Source organism: Panthera onca, chromosome B1, assembly GCF_046562875.1.
Source record: "Panthera onca isolate mPanOnc1 chromosome B1, mPanOnc1 haplotype 2, whole genome shotgun sequence".
NCBI lineage: Eukaryota > Metazoa > Chordata > Mammalia > Carnivora > Felidae > Panthera > Panthera onca.
Genome location: NC_138342.1, coordinates 126184163 through 126200428, shown reverse-complemented (window position 1 = coordinate 126200428; position 16266 = coordinate 126184163).

Sequence of the window (16266 nt, the reverse complement as noted above, 5' to 3'; positions counted from 1 at the left end):
AAGCACCTGGGTCCTTATAGAAAATACAGATTCCGGGCTGCACCCCAGACATGCTGAAATGAGATCTCTAGATTTGTAGCAAACACTCCAGGTGTGGCTTAATACATTTAAGTTTAACAATCATGAGTCTCCTGGGAAGGATTTGGTGGGTTGGGGGGACGGGGAGCAGCACTTGGCCTAAACTTGAGAAAAGCAATCTGGGAGAACTCAGAAAGAAATCCTTTTCTCTTTGCCAACTAAAGTAACTAAAACCTTAGTGTTCTACATCTCCAGAACCTGCTTCTTTTCCCAAGCACTATGAAGCAATGACCCCAAAGCTATACAGCAGATGCTTAAAAAGCATGGCACATCTGGAACTTAAGATGACTAAATAAATGCATAAATGAAAGACTGTAGAACCTATTGCCTGCAACTCATTACAAAAAAGTTCTTATTTTGAGATCATGGTAAGGGTTAGTGTTTAGGTGGGGGAATATATTTTAAATTTTTCAATGATATTTAAAATAAATAATGACTATATCTATAAACATGTATGACTAAATATTGTGACTTACTCTGGGAATGGGTATTTCAAATAATGCTAAACAACTCCTTAATGGAGTTTCTCTCTCATTGTGCACCTTTATGAACATTGTTTCAATTCAGTTTTCAAAGTTAGTTGTTTACAGGTTTGTCTGTACCCTGCCTCACTTTACAAAAATTTTTGAATATTTGTTCCATGTGTATGTAGAAACAAATACAAATATTTGTCAAGAGTACTTCCGTGCTCAAGCCAACTGTTCTCCAATATCAGAGGAGCAGAACCAAGGAGCCATCTTTCTTTTACTCCTGTTTATCTGCTGAAATTATACTATTTCTCTGCTGCTTAACTTGTCATGAAAATATCTAACAGTGTTTGAATTTAACATTAAGAAATGTGTTCTTAGCTGTATTCATGTGAATGTTTTAAGTTCCTCCTTCTTAACCACTATTTATTGCTTGTGTTCTTCTTGTAAGCCACCTCAAAGTCTGTGTGAAAAAGGCAGGAAAAAAACAAGAAAAGATAGAAATAAAAAAAAAAGAGAGAGGAAGAGCAGGAAAGAGACAGAGGGTAACGTGATTTAGAGAAAAGTGTTCCTAAGTAGAAGAATCCATCTCTTATGTCATAAGAATCTGAATTCTCTCTTTTTTTAATTTTTTTGTAATGTTTTATTTATTTTTGAGAGAGAGAGAGAGAGAGAGAGAGCACGAGCAGGGGAGGGGCAGAGAGGGCAGAGAGAGAAGGAGACACAGAATCTGTAGCAGGCTCCAGGCTCTGAGCTGTCAGCACAGAGCCTGACACCGGATTCAAACCCACGAACAGTGAGACCATGACCTGAGCTGAAGTCGGATGCTTAACCAACTGAGCCATCCAGCCACCCCAAAGAATCTGAACTTTTGAATCTCAGAGACTGTTTGCTAGATTGCTTCACAAGCCTGGCACTTGTCTTGCATTATTTTTTCTTACATTCTGGTTTTTTCCTACAGATTTCATCTAGTAGTTCCTAAATTCTTTGAAGATAGAAATGAAGTGCATTTTCACCAGTGAGCCTCAAGATTATGGTATTCACTACACGTCTTTATGAATTTCTCTTTTAAAACAAAATAGTTCATTTTGCAAAAAGAAGCTCTATGCGAAAATACTAACTACAACAGCAGTGAAAATTAACAAAATACTTAACAATATACAAGTCATGTATTTTATTTCATTTGATCCCCACAGCAATTTTATAATGAAGGTGAAAAACCAGATTCTTTTTCTCAGGCTTTTTACATATCTCCCCCTTCTTCCTGAAATGCACTTTGCCCTGATATACACATGGCTTTCAGCCTCACTTCTTTCAAGTTTCACATAAGTGTCACCTATTCAGAACCCTTCCTTCACTACCCAAACAAAATAGTATCTCACTCCCCACTTTTCACATCTGACAAAATGTGGTTTTTGTTTGTCTTTCTGTACTTGAACATAAGCTCCATGTGGATGGTAATTAATTTTGTTTGCTACTATTTCCCCAGTCCTAAAACAATCCCTAGCACATAGTAGATGCCCAATAAATACAGGAAGGCATTGATCCCGTTTCATAAATAATGAGTAGTAGGCTTAAGAGATTTGACCAACTTGGCACATCTCCTGAGTGGCAGATTAGGTTCTGGGTCACAGGTGTAAATTTTAAGTCCTACTATATTTTCAGGACCTCTAGAGAGACATTGTGCTAACTTGATCTACACTATTAACCTCAGAGGCATTAATTTCTGAAACAGTGTGAGATCTGGAAACTTCTTTTACAATTTCATGAGTGTTCCATGGGGCCAAAAAAAAAAAAAAAAAAAGCAAACTTAAAGCAGGTTACATTTACTAATACTAGACAGGATGGTAGGAAAACTTTTAAGCTGTGGTATAGGTAGAGCTGTTGACACCACACTGAGAACTAATATGCATTTCTTGGGTGCTAATCTTACACGGTCTCTAAATAAACCCTTTGTGAGCCATTCCAAAGTACTCTTTGTCAATAAGCAAATAGTTATTTCTGCTACAATAACAGCATCTTGAGAGATGATGCTATTAAGATAACAAGAACTACCAGCTACTCTCAATGGTAAACCACTTAGCGGCGAGACAGGGATGTGCTAACGCACGAGCGCTGGAAAGGGGAACGGCCTTTGCAAATGGACCCAATAATTGCAGTGCTTCAGTCCGATTGTAAATATAGCAATAAAGAAGACTTTACATAATTTTAGATAGTACTTGCCCCTGGCTTTTAAAGATCACTAACCGACTTCCGATACTACACACAACTTTATTTAACTTAACTCACTTAGATATAGTAAACTCTCCATTGACTGCCATTCTATCCACTATTAACTAGCACTTTCAAACAAATCCTAGAAGTGAGTGTTAAAATTCTAAGAGGCATGAGAGCTCTTCCATTAAAAGCCCTTCATTTTAAAGGTGAAGAAATTTAGGCTAAATTGTCTTATCAGTCATATTCAGCCAGGAAGCAGTGCAGTCAGAACTTTAATTCCCCAGTGCTCTTTCTACTACACACAGTTGGATCACATTTTGCACAAGGTCTGCCATTCCCAAACAGTTAAATGGATGGATTCTGAAATTAATGGTCTTGAAGCATGGCGACACTGCAAAGTAATTTTCAGTGATTTGTGAATCATTATGAGGAATGCAGATTCAATGATTTTCATTACACTTTTAGTGTTCTTTGGATAGTGGTCTGTCTCTGAAAATTATAATGTCAGTAAGTCTTATACATGAAAAATATCATTAATGAAAATATTTGGTTAAGCAATAAAATCAAATTCCTGACCAATAGTAAAATTTGTTGTATGACCATATGATAATCATGTTTATTTTTCTTGAATTACCATGTTGAAAGCCAATAAGAAATCTGGAAGGCAGGAATATCAGTATACACTGGGCTCAGCTAATGGTCATTCTCTAAGTTAATTCACTCTCACATTGCAAACATATATACTAACCACATCCCATGTGCCAGTGTGGAAGACATTCACTAGTTGTTCACCAAACCATATCCCTTTTCCTTCTGGGCAGAGCAAGACTACTGTTTTCAACCACCATTGCAGTTAGCAGCACCCATGTGACTGAGTTCTGGCCACTAGGTTGTCAGCCACAGTGTCATATGCCATAGATCCCTCCCATGTGCGATCCTCCATTTATCTCCCTCATCTTCCAACCAGATGCAGTGGAACTAGTGGAATACTCTGAGTCCCAGGAGATGGCAGAGCCACAAAATAAAAGGAGCCTGGGTCGCTGAGTCACCATTTGGAGGAGAAAAATAAATGCTATGGGATGCATTGGAAAGTTTTAGGAAAGGCCTTTCAGAAGTCATTGTATCAGAGATAGACAGTGAAGTAAGGTTTCAATTGGAAGAAAAAAGCAAATTCACCTTGGATAGAGGAAGAAGCATACACAGAGCTTCAGATGTGAAAATCGTGGGTTAAGTTGCAGGAACAGCAAGTTGTCTGATGTAGCTCCAGGTACATTAAATTGTGGAGTGACATAAACAAAACCCTCCCTTAGAAGGTAAACTCTGATGCAGTGTGAGAAACCGCTTGGAAGAGGAAGCAAATATGACAAGGGAAAACAAGTTACCAGACTACTGGAAAAGTGTAGGCAAGAAATGATGCAAGGTCTAATCTAGACTGCATCAGAAGAAATTGCTAAAAAACAGATATGAGAGCATTTAGAGGAGGCATTCCTAAAGCATAATGTTCAAGTAGCTGTTAGGAATAAGAAGTTAAAGTAACATTAACTGAGGTAGGGAACACAAGAGGAGGTTAGAAGAAAAAGATGATGAATTTGTTTTTAAATATGTTGAATTTGGAGTCCAAATTAGAGGAACTATCCAGTGTGCAGTTTGCATTACAAATATAGAACTCAGAAAAAAAATTCAAAATTGGAATTATAAATTTGGGAGTTGGCAACATAGAGATGATGGTTAAGCCATGGGAGTGGATGAAATCTGCCAAGAAAAGTGTATAGAGTGAGAAGCGAAGGAAGAAGAGATTTCACAGGATACTTGAAAGAATGGTTAGAGGAGTATAAAAAGCATCAGGAGAGAAGAGTATCATGAAAACCAGGCAAGGACAGGCTTTAAGAGTCCCACCCACATAGAGGAGTTCAGACCAAACCCAGCAGGGAAACCAACATGATATCTAGTCATAGAGTAGGATTATAGATCTTGGAATTACATCAGACACCGTGGGCATGTTCCAAAGATTTGCCAAAGAATGCTAATCTGTCATCAGAGTCAAGTGATAAATGGTGGCTATAAATCAGAGAGGGAGCAAGAGGTCAAACATCAAGTAAATGCACAACTAGGGAGGTAGAGGAGTAAGACTGCAAAATGGCAAAAAGTCCAGAATTTTTGTCAGAGATCCTTATCAAGTTCTGGCCAGATGTAGACTGAGTATGACTAAACACAAGAGATGGTAAACCATTTCCACTAACAAGGGGACTGAAAGGTCAGCAGGGATTTGCAATTAAGTATTGAAGTGATTTTGTTAGTTTTGGGAGTAGATGCCACATTGCATTGGGGTGAAGGTGAGGTTCGTGATTGAAGGCAGTGAGTGAAGATATCTTTCTCAAGGTTGCTGATGTTAAATGGAATTATGTGATGGAAGCTTAAGTGGTAGACAGAGTTCAGAGAAAGCTTGTTTAGGGTCTTTGTTATGCTAAAGGTAAGACTCTGTTGGAGGTGGAGAAGTGGAAGAGTGAAAGAGCACATAATTTAAGGAATCAAGTAGAAGTCAGAAGAGATGGGACCAAAGTACCTGTGGAGAAGCTAGCTGGGCAAAATATGTCTTGTCTTGCTTGATCTTGCCCTTGCCGAAGAAGAAGAAGAAGAAGAAGAAGAAGAAGAAGAAGAAGAAGAAGAAGAAGAAGAAGGAGAAGAAGAAGAAAAGAAGAAGAAGAAGAAGAAGAAGAAGAAGAAGAGGAAGAGGAAGAGGAAGAAGAGGAAGAACAAGGATAAGGAGGATTAAGTGTGGATGAATGATGAAAAATATTGAGGTATTTCAAAACTGACAGCCTTTATTTTCCTTGTGAAGCCAGACTGGATCATTCAATGAGAGAGCAGGTAAAAGCCTGAGAAGAGAGTCAAGTTTTGGAATGATGGCTGCAGAGAAAGAGGGCTCTGTCTGGAACGTGTGAGAAATTAGATTTGCACTGAAGACCCAGGTGAAGCAAGGAATCATAAGGCCCTAGGATGTTCTCTAGCAGTGATTAGATATAGAAAGTTTAAGGACAGAGAAAATAACCAAAAGCAACATTTTTCCCAGTGGAAACAAAGGAAAGAAAAAGAGATGAAGAATCCAAAAGTGTTGGTGAGTATGTGAAGAAAAGGACTAAGTCCACCCTGAGCTGCTTTGGGGCTGAGGTAATGACCTGTCAGGATTCCCACCACGGTGCCCGACACATAGAAGGCACTTGAGAAATAGGGAACGAAGGAACGTATGAACGAGCACACACTTGGAATTCAGAGGGGTCATGTGGGAGATGAGGAGGGAGGATGTTCACAAACTGAGAGACTAGGAAGGATTGGAGAAACAGTAGCCGTGGGCAATAAGACTAAAGAACAGGTTTTGTGGGAAAGAGTTTGAGAAGAGAAAGAATACAAAGGTGTGGGCAGAGAGAGTTGTTTCAAAATTCTAATTTTCAAGGAGCAGTTCCCAAATGAGTAAAAAGTCCAAAGTGTGCTTCTGTAAATGGGATTACTAAAGTAGAATGGAGGTAAATGTCAATTGTGAGGGCAGGCTGTGGGATGGCTCATCGGTCTACATCATAAAGTCACTTAAGATGACAGCAGATGTTGGAGTAAAGAGAGAAATGGTGAGCTAAGTTCCAAAGTCCCTGACGATTAAGAAAAAAATGACCCAGAGGTAACAGGAACAAGAACATGGATATTTCATCAACATAATATTGGCCCCCCCTATCACCCAGCATTCTTAGGAGGATGAAATAAAAAGAAATTATACACATTCTTGTTGGGAAGTAAGAGATACCAAGAGCCAGAATGTCCTTCAAAGGAGGAGAGATTGTTAACTGAAAACTACATGAAATTTTGCCGGAAGTTGCAGGGAGCCAGGATAATGCAGAGTCCTCTTCCAGAAGCCAAAATATAGGAGCAACATCTAGAGTATTGTGGGGAAAGCAGTGTCACAAGAAGTCTGAGTTTCAGGAAAAAGAAATAGGAAAAGAAAATCATTTAGCTATTAATTATGTGCTAAGTGCTGAGTGCTTTATCTATACCATCTTGAATTTCCACAGCAGTCATGCAAAGCAGATATTATTTCCTTCAAATTACAGATGAGGAAACAGGACTGTTGTTGAGTAACTTTCCCAAGGCTGCACAGTTACTAAATAGAGTAATCAGGATTTGCACCCAACGCAGATAAAATCTCATTCCCTATCCACTCCACTTCAGTACATTAAACCAGTGTTTTATAGGGGAAATGAGAATATAAAACACTGGGATGATGCATGAAGAAACAGAAGAGGACAGAGGCAAAAGACGAGGAAAAAAAATGAGGAGGAGGAGATTAGAACATAAGCAAGGACATTTGGCAAGAGGGGACTGCCTACTACTGATCGATGGCACTGGGGATGTGAGAAGTTGGGAGATGGACAGGAGGAGAGCAAATAAAACCAACCAGCCTTGAGTTTCAACTGCAACTTTGACATTCACTGGTTGTGATGTCTTTATGAAGTCAATTCCCACTAGTTAACGGAATGCTTTTTTTTTCTTTTTTTTTTCTTTTTTTTAATATACGTGAACAGTCAGGCAGCTATCTTGCCACTTTAACAAGCACCCATGAGGAATCAATTAAAAATTCCCATCTCAGAGGACTTACATATGTACAGTAACAGCTTGGGTTAATTTACTAATTCATCTAATCAGCCTGCCATATTATTAGCCAATTTCCGTAAATCTTGTTAAAATTCATGCACCGAAAAGGTAGTTTTCCGATTACCTTTCTGCAAAATTAGAGTAAACATATACATACAGCCTTTTAGGTCATTGGTCATAATTTTAATGTATTTATTAAGGACCATTGATTAAATCATGTTCCTAAAGTATTTAGGATGTTTGAAAATTGCTCTTTCAAGCATTTTGAGTGTCATTTTTATGATCTTATTTGTACCATTTATTTCCTTGACAAACCCTTTCTTTATATATAGCATAGAGGTATACATCAGCCAGGTCCCAAATGGCTCATCAAAAATTCTGAGTTAGGGAATTTAGAATACAGAGGACTGTTATTTAGTATAAATGCTGCACAGGCAGCCTTCACAGCCAGAGATTTTTAGACATGCAAGGAATCTTATGTAACCCAAGTATGACTGGGCTTTTGGGGGCAGCTTCTTTTCTCACTTCCAGCCTGTGTTGGAGCCTCCAGGTGCGCTTAGCTATATTCCTCAGGCTGTGTCCCCCACTCCCCTACCTGTCCAATATTACAACTTTAAAAGTCTTGGTGGGAAGAAACTCACATACCATACAAAACAAACTTCCCCAAATGTCTAGTGACCTCTCCTCTCTCTCTTTCCTCACTTGACCTCTTGAAAAGCCTCTCCGTAGTCCTGTGCAATTCAGCATTTCTTGGCTATCTTGTAGAATGCAAAGAGGAATTAATGTTTTTAATTGCCCTCCCATGCACAGAAGTCTTATATACCAAAGCTCTCATTTTACTATTAGATCAAAACTCTCAGCTAAAAAAGGTAACATGTGACACAAGTAGGAATAAAATCGGGTTCTGCATATAATGTTGTTTTTTTCACCAACACATTCAGTAACCTCTGAAGTTCCTTCTAACTTTAAAATTCTATCATTTATCTACTCTGTGGCTCATGATGAATTTGGGGATTGATCTATAATGTCCTAAATAAGGTTATAATAATATAAAAGGTTTGGTTGGAGAAAAGGGACCTTTGATAGAATGGTCCTTGACTGCTCTGAAAATGCCCAGAAACAAGGGAGCATTGATGAGCTTTTATAATATCATGTACATATACATGGCCGACTATACATATACTGACTTTACTGTTTGTTTTTTAGTAGGTATGTGGGGCTTCTTAGGTTCATCTCTTTTCGGTTTTTTGATGTTAAATTATTTAGTATATGAAATATGCCAACCAATCAAGCATGAATACACTTGTTTTTGGATACTTGTATACAACATAAAGAACGTAAATGTATTTTGTATGGTAAACATTTTTTTTTAAGTACCAAAAGGCAGTGACTATCAATCTAATTTGTGTATTGCACTGCAAAATAAAATGTCAACAGATACTTTAAAAATGACAGTCCAGGGGTCCCTGGGTGGCTTAGTCAGTTATGCGACCGCCTTTGGCTCAGGTCATGATCTCATGGTTCGTGAGTTTGAGCCCCACATCTGGCTCCACGCTGGCAGTGTGGAGCCTGCTTGGGGTTCCCTCTGTCTCCCTCTCTCTCTGCCCCTCCCTGCTGGTGCTTTGTCTCTCTCTCAAAATAAATAAATAACTTCAAAAATGTTATATTAATTAATTAATTAATTAAAAAGTAAAAATGACAGTCTATATAGAGATGTGGCTAAATGTGTTTATGTCCTTAGGCCCTGAATTTATTGATTCAGTTCTTAGGTGGCACATCACTAATTGAGGACAATGGGGTATTATCAATTTACAGTATATTTTTATCAGCTACCTATTTATTTAGCTCCAGGAAATTTAGGCTGAGCTCAGCTGGGCTTCTTCATGTCCTCAATTGGCTGTAGATCAACTTCAAGTTAGATCTGAAGTGTCAGGTCAGGTCTTGATCTTGGCTGGGTTCCCTCACGTGTCTGGGGCCTCTGTTAGGACAACTGCACTGACTTTGTTCTGGTCCCAGTGATCTTTCATCCCCTGGCTAGATAGCCAGGGCTTGTTTACCTGATGGAGGAAGAAGTTCCAAAAGAGCGAGGATAGGGACTCTGTCTCTTAAGGAACAGATCTGTGAAATCACATGGCTAAGAGCATGGATACAGGGTGGGCATGAAAATGACACCAGTAGACGACTGTAAGTACCCAGCAGAGTGCTTGGCTTCACTGACAAAAAGCGCTTGACTAGTTAATTAATCTTACCACTCTAGGGTTACCATAATCAACCCGGTGAACCAAACTAAGTAAATTCTTCACTCCTATTAAATCTATTTTATAAACACAGAGTTGAAATCTTAGAGAGGGGAGCCTCGGTGGCTCAGTTGGTTAAGTGTCTGACTTCAACTCAAGTCATGATGTCACAGTTCATGAGTTCAAGTCCTGCATGGGGCTCTGTGCTGACAGCTCAGAGCCTAGAGCCTGCTTCGGATTCTGTGTCTCCCTCTCTCTCTGCTCCTTCCTCACTCGCACTCTGTCTCTGTCTCTCAAAAATGAATACATTTTAAAAAAAGAAATCTTAGAGAAAATGTGAATTTCCCATTTCCTCAGACTTTGGGTAGTTGGTTTGTTTTGTGCTGTTCTGAAGGCAGTGCAGAGAAAACAGTCAAAATATTTAATGTGATATGAGTTTGTCTCTAGAAACTTCTAGGTAGATCGCCACAGAGGGACTCACTCAGCCTCCTCCTATAAGATGGTCCAATCATCTTATCAACTAACTGGAGGTTGAAAGAATTAAACTAGCTTCAAAAACACTTCATTGTACCAGAAAATGGGATCTCTGATTCTTCATTCTGTGTTTTATACCCTAAATGCTGTTTGAAACCAGTGTTTCATTAACAGCGCCAATGACAAGTAGTTTGTTCAGATTAAGCTTTTGACTTATTTTCATTCACATTCATATGATGAGCAAGATAAAACTTGAACTCAATTTTTAAGAATCTATTTCTGTACTGTATTTATGCCTTACAGAGATGTTGAGCTTGTGATGCAACGACACAAATGTCTATTTACCTGCTGCTTGAAAACGATGCATTGCTTTCACTTTTCACACAAAATTGTGAACTGTAATTTTTCTAGGTAGTTTGTCTTATAGCCTTGTGATTTTTGAAATCTCAGGCTATGAAGTTTTTCGGTTTGTTTGGTTCGTTGTTTTATACGCTTATTTTTTCAAGTTAGGATTTATATCTAATGATGCTATACTTAATAGCCAGATTTCTTTCCTAGATATATGCACATGTCAGAAGATATGGTGACCTTTTTTTTTTACTTTTTTGATTATAAATCAGGAATGGAGAGTAGCTGTTTCACTGGGTCTTTAATTAGCATGGCATTCATCGCCTAGTTGTCTTAATAATTAAATGCCATCTTATTTAATATAAGAAGTTTGCCAAACCGGCTGCTTATTTATGAATTTACAAATGTATTACAGTCTTTTACCCTTAATAAAGAAAGCAGTAAACTATATTTATTACATAGCTAAACTTTGATTCTTTTTACTTTGAAAATAGTTGCACTATTCTTTTGAAAGTAGTTGCACATACACATCAGATATGTAAAATTACATAAGAGACACTGAAAAGCAAGTAGAAAACAAAACCCGTACTTGAGAATTGAATACTTAATGTATGGGGGTATCTACAATTCAGCTTTTAAAAGACAATTTAATTTTTCTTATCTTCTTGCATGCAGTATATTTTAAGAAAAAAATAAGAGATTAATTTCAAAGTAATATTTTTCAATATTTTTCAATTTCAATTACAATTTTATTTTAGAAAGAAGAGTCTCAAAATCAAAATTAGAACCTTCTAAAAATTGTCACTAATCTCAAACTGTAGCAATAAGGGAAACTTTTTAGCTCAGCATAACTACTGTCTCTTTTTCAAATTGGAAACCTGGCTCTAGTAAGTGGACCAGAAACCTCTGGAAGTTGGGAGGCTGGGAAAAGCATTGTTGGGGGGCTGGGGAATGAAGGTGTTAGAAATGGTGACTTAGTGTAAGCACTGATAATCCAACTAAAGAAACTAATTACTTCAATTTACAAATAATGAGGTTCACATTTTTAATTCTGTGGAGGACTTTTTATTCTGGCTTCAAGGCAATAGGAATGATTAACTATAGTGATGAAAATAATGCCCCACTCCAAATCTCAGCAGTCAGCTCTCACAATTTAATTACAACTTCTTATTGACAGGATATTATTTAATATGTAACCTAAAGGTAATTAATATGTTTATGATAACATTGTGAATTTTATTCTTGAAAACTAGCTTTTTGTTTTGATGGCATCATACTTCATATAGAATACAACTTCAAGTCGACATAAAATATGCAGATTTCTATATGCCAGAGATAAGCCAACTAAACAATCACAATGACTTTGAACTCTTCATCCCAAAGATGCATTGGGTGCATTTTTTATAAATTGAAATAATAAATAATAGATTGGGTCTAAAAGTAATTTGTGTTTTTGCTGAGCCATCTACTCCCAAAATATCTGGATTCTGAGTCTCTAATACATTACACTGTGAATTTTATTCCTATTTCAGACTCTTACGTGTGTAGGCAAAAGCAAGAGTTTGGTAGTTTTGTATTTCTTTTAAAGTTTTGTCTTTTCTTCCTGTCGGCTAAAATAGTTTCCTCTTCATTCAAAATACATAAAAAGGAAGAGGAGGAGTTTAGAAATTATATAACATTCTGCTCCATCCATTCCAGGCTGTTGACCGTTTAATTTATTAAAATATGGAATTTTCATTCAAAAAACGTAGTTCCTTAATTCTAAATTCTGTAAGGGAAAAATAATTATAGAGGTGCAGGCAGCCATCTGCTCTATCTACCTCATCATTCTGAGTGCGCCATTTTTGTCAGCCAACAAGCAGTGCTATAATTTGCTACATTGAGAAGGTAGACAAGCAGACATTTTTTGACTTTGCCAGATTGGGAAACTGGCTAGTATTCTTTTGTTTTCTGATGCCATGATGGAAATATACAGAAATGTTAATCACCCTAATTGTGCCTAAGATTTAAGTTCTTATACATCATACCACAGGTAAGAGATTCAGAATACTATCAAAGAGTGAGTGGTCTATGATTCAGTGAATCTTTGATTCTCAGATCTAATACATGGAATGTAGACAGCGTGCTGGCTCTCATTATGTGATCTTAGATATCCTCAAGGTTCCGTCTTCACTCATCTGACAGCGATTGTATACTTTTATTGTTTTGCTTTCTATGTGCTTACATATTATGTTTGCAAACATATTACCATCCCTAGGTGATTAAGGACTGCACATCCAATACATCTATGTGTTTTCTAGACTGTATATCCTATGTGTGTGTTGATTGATCTTCCTGCTAATTTAATGTTTGCTTTTTGTTTTTACAAGTCACTTCTATTGAAATTGTACGTTTCTAAAAAGGCTTTTAGTTCTCGAACCCATCATAAAAAATCCCCAGTGCCATTCTCTTCACTTCCAAGTAGACCTGCCGGATGTGTTTAATTTGGAATGGAAAGAGGAAGATTGCTTAGGGCATAGTTTCCAAAAACGTGTTCCTCTGTCAGATGTTAATAGATGTTATTTTTAGGACTCCATAGTCAAATGAATTTGTGAAATGGAAGATTAAAATTAGTTAAAACAGGTTTCTTTCTGAAAAAAACACTGCTCTGGAAATTTAATATACTAATGGGCAATTATAAATCCCTGAAAAAGTGATAAAGTATGTGGTTTCCTACCTACTTGACCATAAAAACCATGATTTTAGAGGGCAACTCATATGATAGTTTTTTGCAGAACATATTTTGTGAAACCCTGATCTAGGAAACAAGACAAAAAGACTATTAATTAAGTATATATGGTAAGAAGAAGAGATCAAAGATGGCAAAAATTTGCAATCAAGACATATGGAATCAAGAGGTGGATGGGGCACCTGGGTGGCTCGGTCGGTTAAGCGTCCGACTTCAGCTCAGGTCATGATCTCACAGACCGTGAGTTCGAGCCCCGCGTCGGGCTCTGGGCTGATGGCTCACAGCCTGGAGCCTGCTTCCGATTCTGTGTCTCCCTCTCTGTCTGCCCCTCCCCCGTTCATGCTCTGTCTCTCTCTGTCTCAAAAATAAACGTAAAAAAAAAAAAAAAAAAAAAATTAAAAAAAAAAAAAAAGAGGTGGTATGAGTTGGGATACCTACTTTATTACACTACAGTGACCAACAAACAAACAAACAAACAGACAAAAAACCAACCCAATAAGTTAGTGATTTAAAACAGACAGTGTTTACTTTTTGTTCAGGCCTGATGTTGATCACAGGATGGCTGAGAGCACTGCTCCACGTTGTCTTCACTCATACATGCAGGTGGAAGAGCCTCCACAGATCTACAATGTCACAGATCACCATGACAATGGGAACAGAAGGTGGAGGATCACCTGTGGACTATTAAAAGTTTCTACCTAGAAGTGACCCATACAACTTCTGCTTCCGTTCCACTTGGCCAAAGCATGTAACATGGCCATACCTAACTCAAAGGACACAGGGAAATATAATGTTATTATCTGTCCTGGAGAAGAGAGTCAGAATATCTGTGTGAATGTTCCTAATGACTACACAGAGTCTGAGGAGAACTGCCTCCTCCAAGACGATGCACCTTCCCATATCCAGTGGGATTGCAGGCATGTAAAGGCCAGGGCCCTCATCCAACTCATGACAATTCTGAGGGGCAATCTTAGTTTCACAGGTTTTCAGAGGGATTGACTGAGGCCATTGTTAAGACTGGATCATGGCTTGGGGACATCTGGGTGGCTAAATCAGTTAAGTGACTTCAGCTCAGGTCATGATCTCACGGTTTGTGGGTTCGAGCCCTGCATCAGGCTCTGTGCTTACAACGCAGAGCCTGGAGGCTGCTTCAGATTCTGTCTTCCTCTCTCTGCTCCTCCCCCCACCCCCACTCCCTCTCTCTCAAAAATATATAAACATTAAAAAAGAATTAAAAAAAAAAAGACTGTACCATGGCTCGAACTCTCCTGCTCAGTCCTGCTTCCTTCACCTCCTTTAGGTAAGATTATTCCCAAAAGCACTCCCAAAAGAAACTTCTGCTTGGTAATCTCTATCTCAGGACCTGCTTTACAGGGACCCCAGTCCTCTGCACTATACACCATATGTTTTTGAATAACCTGAAATATTGTTTTGTATGTTTTAAGCTTTATTTTACATACTGTTGTGTTATACATATTCTACAATGCGCCTTTTTCCTTTAAATTATGTTTCTGAGGTTTATTCATGTTGATTCATGCAGCTCTAATTCATTTATTTGAACTGATTTTTGGAAAATGCCACAATTTATCTATTCCCCTATTAAGAAGAATTTGGGTTTTTCCCATTTTTTCAATATGAGAATTTTGCTGAGATTCTTTGCAAATATCTGCTTATTCACATATACTTAAAAATACATGTATACCATATATACATATATATGTATATATATATATATATATACATATATAATAATAACTAAATAAATAATAACTAAAATAAGAATTATAATAAAATAGGGTCTTTACACTCTCAATTTTATTAAATGTTGTATTTCCCTGAATAAATGGCCATTTATTTTTTTCTGGGAATTTTCTATTCAATTCCTTGCCCATTTTTTTTCAGTTAGATTCTTGATTTTTTAAAACTGAGCTTTAAATATGCATGATACCATTCTTTATCAGATATATGGTTTGAAATATTTTTTCCAAGTCTGTAACTTGTCTTTTAACTTTTTTAATGATGTCTTTTTTTTAAATAAATAAGCCTCAAATTTTAATGTAGTCAAATTTCTTTATCGTTTTTTCCTTTATGCCTATGCATTTTGTGTTATATACAAAAATTTTCCTTCCCCCAGGTCTTAAAATATTCTGGATTTTTCTTGAAGGCATTAATGGTTTTTGCTTTCCACATTTAAGCTATTAACCCAACTGGAATTTATTTTATATTTGTATATGATATAAAGATATAATTCTTTTTCATATGGTCAATCAATTGTCCCAAGATTATTTTGTCCAAACTAATATCCCTAATTCTTTATAATGTTTTTATTTATTTTTGAGAGAGAGAGAGAGAGAAAGAACATGTGCACGTGCCCACAAGTGGGGGAGGAGCAGAGGATCCAAAGCAGGCTCTACACTGACAGAGTCAGCCCAATGCTGGGCTCAAACTCACAAACTACAAGATCATGACCTGAGCCACCCAGGTGCCCCAATATCCCTAATTTGTAATGCCACTTCTGTGTATATGTATGTGCATGTGTGCACATGTGTGTTGGACCCTCTGCCCTATTTATGAGTCTATTTGTCTGTTTCTACACTAACATCATCCAGATTTAATTACTATGGCCTTACAATGACTCTTGGTATCTGAAAAGGCTTCTTTAAAATTACCTTGGCCATTCTCAATTTTTTATCCCAAGTGAGTTTTAGAATCTACCTGCTAACTTTCACCAAATGAAATTCTCTGTTGGCATTTGATTGGAATTGCATCATATTTGTATATGTTAATTTGGAGATAATTGATATCTTTACAATATTAAAATTTCCATTTATGAAAATGGTATATCTCTAAAGAGATTCTTTTTTACCATATACATGTTCAAGTCCCACTTTTTCAATATTGTGATGCATCCAAGGGAGCATGGAAGTAAAGGGGCAGGCTACACATATGCATTGCTCTCCTGTTTTCTCTTTCGGAATAAACAGTTTAAATTTGGCACAAATGTGACTCGAAATAAGTGCAGCACTTTAAGAATGACTGATGTCATATGAAGGAGCTACATAGCACCATTTGAAATTAT